The sequence below is a fragment of the Mizuhopecten yessoensis genome, unplaced genomic scaffold, assembly GCF_002113885.1.
Source record: "Mizuhopecten yessoensis strain PY_sf001 unplaced genomic scaffold, ASM211388v2 scaffold715973, whole genome shotgun sequence".
Taxonomy (NCBI): domain Eukaryota; kingdom Metazoa; phylum Mollusca; class Bivalvia; order Pectinida; family Pectinidae; genus Mizuhopecten; species Mizuhopecten yessoensis.
In genome coordinates, this window is record NW_018479884.1 from 1 (window position 1) to 10,002 (window position 10,002).

Genomic DNA, 10,002 nt, shown 5'->3' on the forward strand with positions numbered 1-10,002 from the left:
TTTCAATTTCTTTAACAAAATACTTTAATTTAACTCATGCCTGTAACAAATGTAACTTGAAAAGACTTCCGTTGGTGTAAATCTTTATAAATAAACAAACGAATTGTCAATCTGTTTACATAACGTTTCCTGATTAAAATGGTTCTACAAATGCTGTGAATTTTAAACTTTTTCACATCTGTTAGAGGTTTTATATTAAAAAAGGTATACTTTTGAATATACATGTGTTTTAAAATGTTCGTCAAGGTACTTTTGTGTCAATTTCTTTAACAAAACACATTAATTTAACTCATACCTGTTAAAAATTTCACTTGAAAAGACTTTTGTTGTTGTAATCATATACAAACTGAAACAAATATGCCAAAGTTTTTATACATAAATATTCCATTTGTTTTCACTGTGCCAATATCTAAACTGTCATAAAGAAATAGTCGGGTTGTGCGATGGTGTTAAATTGTGCTGTAATTATATGTCAAACTAGAAAACATTGATACCTATTATTTGAATCTTTGTAGAATTATTTGTAAACTTGCAATTATATACTAGAAAATACTCAATGGTGCCTTGTTAACATTTATTGAATCTTTGTAGAATTATGTGTAAACTTTAACTTTGTTGATTATTAAATTTGTTAGTTTAGAAACTTTCAATCTGTGTCCATTTTTATTCTCATTTTCATTGGAGCAGGTATAGCGAAAGTTTTTCTCACACATTTCTGTTCCATGGTTGACTTGAAATATATTTGTAGTAGAGTATCCTGGTGATAACATCATTTAAATACTTTCTCGTGTGATTCATTGTAAAGTTGATTATATTTGATAAATCAAATGGTTACATAGGGAATTGAATCCTAGATTTTTAGCCTAACGTTCTAACCTAATAAGCTGCTGGGACAAACTTTTCTATGTATGTATGGTTATGTTTAGGCCTTAAGGTTATAACCCTTGAAATGTCACTAGTGCGATACATCGAGTTATGAATTTAAAGCGTTTAGTTTAGTGGAGTGTGAAACTTGTTTCTTGCTGATAACATCATTTCAAAAGCTTGACTGAGTTGGGTTACTGTGAACATGTCTTTTCTTACAATAACAACCTTTACCTCTACATTTTGATAGTCGACTTCTACATGTTATAGCTCGGGATGTGTTCAGTCTAACAATAGCATGAAGGAGGAGACCTTACAACATCGTCTGTTGTGGACATGTTCAGTCTTGTATGTCCCCTCCACACTGTGACGTTTCACGTTTCAAACATGTCTAGGTCAAACTCCCTCCACACATTCTATGTATATCTAGATCAAAGGATAACCTCGACAGGTGGAGGATACGGGTGAATTCCAAAGAATTTCGGAGGGACATTACGTCATACATTCCGCAAAGTTCAATCCTCATTACAGTCGCCTCCTCCCAAATTCCTCACCTCCAGGAATTTCGGAAGTACATCCAGGAATTTGGGAGGAGCCGACTGTAAAACTACCCTACTCCAACTAAAGGATCTAGTTAAAAGCAACATTTCAAAATAAAAGGATGTAAGAGGATCGAGAAATTAACCAGCCAATGTTTGAAAAGGTTTACTTTTAATCAATCACTGGAATCTATCAAGAGTTGGGCGTCCTAAAAGTATACGTCACTGTCTAATACTATTAAAGGGATTGGAATCCTATAAATATACGCCACTGTCTAATACTATTAAAGGGAGTGGAATCCTATAAATATACGTCTCTATCTAATACTATTAAAGGGATTGGAATCCTATAAATATACGTCACTGTCTAATACTATTAAAGGGAGTGGAATCCTATAAATATACGCCACTGTCTTATACTATTAAAGGGAGTGGAATCCTATAAATATACGTCACTGTCTAATACTATTAAAGGGAGTGGAATCCTATAAATATACGTCACTCAATCGCACGAGTAGACCCTATCCTTAAAAGTTTCATTAGAATAATTAAAAAAAAAACAGCAACAGTTTCAAATTTAAACATTTATTTAGTGCAGTAAATAAAAAAGACAAACATTTCCATGTATATGATTGATATGCATAATCAAAATATAAAATATATCTTAAGCATTGGTATGATCATATAAAAAATAGATATTCTAAACATTGGTAAAATCACACTAAAAGATAGTCACATTACTACGGTGTGACCCTAGCTTGCTGATGAGAACCTCGTTACCGTTTCTATATTGATCTGTTTTGCCTTCGTCAATGTATAACAATAAATGGTTGTCGCGAATTTTGATATCGACACCGCGCGATGCACTTACTTCGTCGTATCTCAAGGAACCTGCGAAGCTTAATAATATCATACACAAATATCTGACAATGACTAGATCGTTTGAATCTTTAAACATCTCACACAATCCAACAAGAATTTCCACACTCACTGGATTTTTTTTACAAACCCTAGGCCTTGCTATTCTGCGGGCGGACTCTTGTATAAAAATCGGACACGAAAGAATTTTTTTGTGGGATCGGCAAAAATTATTAAGTTCGTGAGCCCATTTGATCCCATAGATAGCAGAGTTAATAGAATGATACGAGAGGTTATTGTCCAGGAAATGTGTGATGTAAAACACAGGGGCATGGATCGCTTTACTTGTAATATTAAAAAAAGGGTCTCCTATACTAATAAATACATTTATCCATGCCCCTGTGATGTAAAACGCTACGAGGATGGGCTGTGACGGTAAGGTATTTAAACCATGTCCTTTGATAAAAGATTCCCACCTCTTGAAACTGTAGTAATATGCCTCGACTGTATTGTCGCTTTTGGATTGTAGTAGGAAATACGCCATCCTTCCGGATAAGTTACACGAAGCACTGTCCCTCGTCACCCCACTTCTGTCTACGGTAGCTGTCACATTAGTCCGTAGATCTAGGCCTGGAGAATGCATTCAAAATCTTATTAGATATAAATTAGGGCTATGAATCTGATTTTTTGCGACACTCTGCCAAATATACCGCTTTTACCTCTTCCTTTATGAGTGAAACCTTCCCCTTTGAAAAATAGTTTGTGTTTGAAAACACCACTGATACAACATTGTTCTACTTTAGGCCAATATAGAAATGGCATCTTTTTGAAAACCCATGCTTAAACACCCCAATCGTCGCAGTCGCTTTGACGACTTAGATCATCAGCGATGCCGTTTTCGTTCCTTGGGATCCACTTAGGACTCATGTGTATAGAAGCCAAATGGCATGTACTTACAATATCGTTGGCGATTTTGTGCAGATGATCTTTCCGACTCGCTATTGGGAGAATTGTTTGTACTTTTTTATTATCTGTGTTTAATTCTACCGACTTACCTGTCAGTACCGGTAAATTATGTTTGACAACCGCTTCTAGCTCTCTATAAGTGGAGCTGGCCTACTTTTCTGTATGACTCCATGTCCCGAACATATCCTGGCAACCTATACGGTGGCCCTTATTGGTAGTTAAATAACCACCATAACCTTCACATGAAGCATCAGTAAACAACGTCATGTCAGACGTTTTAACCGTCAAATGACTTATTTTTGAACCCGCTTCGTTCATTATTTGAATGTTTTCCCGCCAAAAATCCTTCTCATTTTCAGCTTCCCTTGTCACCACTTCTGGTGAATTCCACGACAATTTTTCCAAAAAACACCTATACATACTGTGCGTATGAAAGCGCACGTTATTCCCTAAGACAGCCTGAGTAGAAATCAACTGTCAAACAATGGACGCCAAAAACCGGACACTGACTATACGTTTACCTGCGCTCAACTGAGCCTTAATGTTCTCCAAGTACTCTGTGACCTTTTGTAAGAGCTCAGGTGATACATGTAACCTGTTTTCCTTTGTATCCCATATGAACCTAACCACTGCAGTCTCTGCACAGGTACCCAAGTACATTTTCCTCGGCTAATAAAAATCCCAGCTTTGTAAGTCTAATACAGTAGCCGCAGACTTACCTCCCCCTATTCCGTCGTCCAAATACATAAGGATGCTAAGTCCTTTCGATCGCCAGTGTCTAACCACTTCTTTCGTTACTTTGTGAAGATATGTCCTGCTGTAGCGATACCAAATGGCAATACATTGAATACATAGCACTTACCTTGCCAACAAAAGCCCAGAAAATGTGCGATGTGGCGGATAAATCATGATATGATGATAGGCCGATTTGAGGTCGAAACTAAATAAAAAAATCGCCCTCGGCAAATGTACTACTCTTGCGTCCTCGTACTTAAAACGAAATTGGAATAAATGTGGATTGACGTGTCTGCAGTCGAGCACCAGTCTGAGCGTGCCTTGTTTGTTACATGCCACTGTCAAAGAATTAACTACCGCTGGTTTCTCAGTTACCAAGGAAACGCATACTTTTTTAACTACATTTTGTATTTCCTGTGTAACAAAAACAGTGTTATCCTTAGCGGATTTATTGTTGTCTAAAAACGTACTTACCGGAGTAGTTTTCAATGGTATCTTATACCCTTCTTTTATCAGGTTGGGCACAACGGCGCATATGGGTACTACCTTATCCCGCATTTGGGTAACATCTTTGTATGTTATGGTTGAATGCACTTCGAATCTACTTTCACTATCCTATATAAAAAAAAAAAAAATGTACTTCACTATCTTTATTAACAAGAGGCCCATGGGCCTTAACGGTCACCTGAGTCTATAGTATTTATTTTTGTTGTTGAAATATGTACCAATTTGAGTAAAAAATAGTATAATGTTAACTTAACTTTGTCAGGACCATGAGCTGATCATTCCTAGACCAATTTTAAGTGAGATCGGCCTATTAGAACTTAGTAGCAAAATAGCGGCCATGGCAGCCAAATTGTATTTCTGATTGACCCGAAAAATAACAACACTTTGTCAGGACCATGATTCGATCATTCCTACAAAGTTTCAGTTCAATCGGCCAAGTAGATCTTTACTTTAAGTTTGAAATAGTTTACCAAAATGGCAGCTGTGGTGGCCATATTGGATTTCTGATCGACCTGAAAAATAACAACACTTTGTCAGGACCATGAGTCAATCATTCCTACAAAGTTTCAGTTCAATCGGCCTAGCAGAACTTGACTTTAAGTTTGAAATATGTTTTCAAAATGGTGGCCGTGGCGGCCATATTGGATTTATGATTGACCTGAAAAATAACAACACTTTGTCAGGACCATGAGTCGATCATTCCTACAAACTTTAAGTTCAATCGGTCCAGCAGAACTTGACTTTAAGTTTGAAATAGGTTTTCAAAATGGCGGCCGTGGCGGCCATATTGGATTTCTGATCGACCCGAAAAATAACAACACTTTGTCAGGACCATGAGGCGATCATTCCTACCAACTTTCAGTTCAATCGGCCCAGCAGAACTTGACTTTAAGTTTGAAATGTAAAATGTTAACGGACGACGGACGACGGACGACGACGGACGAAAACGGATAGCAATAGGTCACTTGAGCTAAAGCTCAGGTGACCTAAAAATCGCTATTTATATGGTTATTATAAACAACTTTTGGTTGAACGTTTTTTCGTGTTTTGACATTTTCGTGATTTTAGATGTCCCGACTTTTCTAAGGCTTCAAAGGTCGTGAAATACTTTCAAAACCAAAAACTGTTCAACCAAAAGTTGTTTGTAATAACCAATAGATATGGCGATTTTCAATAACGTAATTGAAGTACAAAATTTTGATTTTTTATATAGGATAGTGAAAGTAGATTTGAAGTGCATTACATACAAAGATATTACCCAAATGCGGGATTATTACCCATATGCGCCGTCGTGCCCAACCTGTTTATAACAGCTAGAATGTGATCATTTTGTTTGGTTTTCTCCCACTCATGTACCTGTGCTAACAAACTACCTACGGGCGTTGTCACTGCGTCGCCCCCGACAGCACCATTGACATGGCTCGATATAGTACTCATAGAGAAAAACTACTTATCTTATCATTGGTGGGTCTTGTTCAGGTCCAGTACACTCTGCCGATTGAGTTATATAGCTATAAAGACCTATATAGCTATATACACCTATAAATTATAGCTGTATTGAGCTATATTTTCTCAGATTTCAAATTTCATTAAATTAAAGCAAAGTCGCATAAAACAATAAGGTTAATGGTAATGTTGACTACAAAAAGCATACAGTTAGATGTTTATTTTCATTTTTAATAAAGGAAAATTTTCGGTTTTTTTTACATCATTATTTTTTAAAAAGAATACCCATATTTAATGTCTTTTGTTATCAACCTAATGATACAATCTTCTTTTAAAAGCGACTTTGTTTCGTTTTCCTTAAAAAAGAAAATCACTTGAAAATAGCTCAAAAGACCTATTTCAGATAGGTCAATAGAGCTATTATAGGTCTTTACAGCTATATAGTTCAATCGGCAGAATGTACTGGACTTGTTGTTCCTTTTGGACACTCCCCATTCCAATGGCCCTGGTCCCAACAATAAAAGCATCTCCCAGGTATTTTGAGCGCTGTGGATCTCGTGCACACGCTGTTGTCAATATCTCCGTTTCCTATCCTGTGGTTGCTGGGTCGAAGTGACGGATTATAGGGGCGCCTGTCGTTCTTTCGTTTTTGTCGTTCCGCCTTGATTTTCCTTTCTGCGCGTGATTGTGCCTCAATAATCCTGTTTTCGTCGTCGCTGTCGTCGACCAAAGGATTGGTATCGTACTCACTAACGGCGAGCCAACCTGCCTCGGACGAATCCGCTAATTTAATCAGTTTTTGACGATGGGAAACGAGTTGCATACCTTGTTCCACTTTTTCCAATACGCTTGGTACGTTCTCGTCGCTCGTAGTTGAAACAATTCTTTGAAGTTGCTCATCACTTTGACGTTGTGTTTGTGCTGTTCCTTATTGCCACGTTTTTTTAAAATTTAAAGTCACCACTGATTGAATCCGCAAGCCGTGCATTTTGTGACGTCATTGAGTTAAAAAAGTTTTTCATTTCACTCATAATAGCGTTCTGTGACTGCGATATTGCTGCTGTAATTTGTACCTGAATTTGTAAATCTTAGTGCGAGCCCTACATGATGATTGTGATGTTGTCGGTACGGTCGACAGCTAGATAAATATAATGATACGTGTCCCTATTACACTACCCGATCTCACCTGTATCACGTGACCTATGTCACGTAGTATCGTACGGAGCGAGTAGCACGAGCCGTTTATACAACACTTTCCCGGCTTATACCTCCGAAACACGGGAAAATTTAAATATTCCAGAAACGAAGGTCGTCATGACGTTCGCACTTCTTTTTAGCCTTTTATTGCATAATATGAAGTATTTTCGTAGCGTAATATAGCAATTCAATCAGGGTACACTTTCAGGAACGTATCCGTCTTCGTTGAAAACGAGAAATAAAGCCTCATGATATTACAAACCTGTTTCAATATCCGTCCCTCTGGGAGTGGGATTTTTTCAATGAAACCGATATCAAGCCATCTAAATTATTTTGTACTAGTGGAAAGTGTTGTTTAACATAACCTGAAATAATGACACAATTCACTTGCATTGTCAATATTTAATAGATAAAAAGGTATAAAAAAAAATCATATTCATAATAAATATCACTTCATATTTATAATAGATATTACTTCATATTCATAATAAATATGACATAATTCTCTTAATATAGTTTTTGATATTCTGAAGGAGTCATTGTGCAAACAGGTTACATTGTAGCAATGAAACTTTCCAAATTAAGAGCTATTTTTGGAAACATCCAAACAAATAGAAAGGTAGAGGTAGTTCCTCCAATCAGTTAAGCTCCTTCTAGTTCTTTATTGACTTCAAGCCTTACGACTTATCAGTCCTTCAATACTGGTGCATATTATCAATCCTGTCTGTCATGTGTGACAATGGAAACTGCATAATCTGACTGAGGTTTTTATTATTAAGATTCCTTACTGTGACATGCATATAATAGCACTACCTTCATTGGTATCTGTCAGGAAGTGTGGTTTTATTTTATGATACAGGTAGTAATATTTAAAACACAGACCACAGGTGTAATATGTAAAATAGTAAATAACTGTTGTCACTCTTCTAATTAGTAAACTCTTTCTGATTGGATATCCTGCTGTGTATCTTGGTGTATATTTCTATAGGCCCCCTCTGCAGGGATCTATAAAAGCATGTACTAGGGGAGATAACAACAAAGATGGCGTCCGACACAAACAAGCATTCGAGAAGAACACATTTTTGTGTTTTAATTAATTCCTTGGGATTTTTGGAATCCTATGATGAATATGGAAGTGCATTCATTTTAAAAATTGGTTTTGTATTGGGCTTGAGTGAACAGTCAAGTATAAGTAAATCTCACAAAATGACTTGTAATTGTGTAGAAAACAATAAGAAAATATTTTCAGGTTGCCATTCGTTATCTCTTCGGCTCGGGGTCTTTAAAAACCAGACGGGGACTATGAGACTGTAGACCCCTCCTAACCCAGAGATTGTCTGGTATATTGTGATAGGTAGTATATATCCTTAACTCTAACACAAATCACAGGTATAATGAGTTAGGTAGTATATATCCTTAACTCTAACACAAATCACAGGAATAATGTGATAGGTAGTATATATCCTTAACTCTTACACAAATCATAGGGAAAATGTGTTAGGCAGTATATATCCTTAACTCTAACACAAATCACAGGTATAATGTGTTAGATAGTATATATCCTTAACTCTAACACAAATCACAGGAATAATGTGATAGGTAGTATATATCCTTAATTCTAACACAAATCACAGGTATAATGTTTTAGGTAGTATATACCCTTAACTCTAACACCAATCACAGGTATAATGTGTTAGGTAACATATATCCTTAACTCTAACACAAATCACAGGTATAATGTGTTTGGTAGTATATATCCTTAATCCTAACACAAATCACAGGTATAATGTGTTGGGTAGCATATCCTTAATCCTAACACAAATCACAGGTATAATGTGTTAGATAGCATATATCCTTAATCCTAACACAAATCACAGGTATAATGTGTTAGATAGCATATATCCTTAATCCTAACACAAATCACAGGTATAATGTGTTAGGTAGCATATATCCTTAATCCTAACACAAATCACAGGTATAATGTGTTAGGTAGCATATATCCTTAATCCTAACACAAATCACAGGTATAATGTGTTGGGTAGCATATATCCTCAACTATAACACAAATCACAGGTAAAGTGTGTAAAGTAACAAATTACTTACTCGAAACACACATCACTAATATAATTTGTAAGGTGGCATCTGTCCAAAGGGGAGATAACTCTAACACAAACCACAAGTATATATAACGTGTGAGGTAGCAAATTTCAGTAACTCAAACATACATCACTGGTATCAAGTGTTAGGTAGAATATATCCCAAGGGGAGATAACTCTAAGACAAATCCAATGTATAATGTGCTAATAACCTTAAACCCTGGAATGTCTTTTTCTGTTATTAAAATTTCAACTAATTATTCCACAGTCTGAATTAGCTGGATGTTCGGCCTTTGGACTCAAGATACTGTGGGTAGCCTCTACAAGCCTTCTGCATCATGGTGAGGAAAGCTGGCACTCCTGTCTGTGAACAAAAGAAAAACATAATTAGGTACTTGTTGATTTGGTCTTTTGTTGAGTTTGAAAGGTCCATTAACATATCCATACTGAGAAACGTATAAGTAATGATAGGTGTGTCCAGATGGGACTATGAAGCAAATTTCGGCAAGGAAATAATCAAAAATCTCCATTGATGCTATTGATCAATTTAGGTTTCTTCCATGCTATCTCAGAAGCAAAAGCCATCAAAGGGAACTCGATGTAGTGGAATAAAGCAGGTTTACTCTCTAAACCCACACAAATTGTAAGTATACATATACCCTCACACAGGGAGGGGATAACACACAAAACAGGTATGAGTGTATGTATACCTATACCCTCACACAGGGAGGGGATAATACAAAAAAACAGGTATGGGTGTATGTATACCTATACCCTCACACAGGGAGGGGATA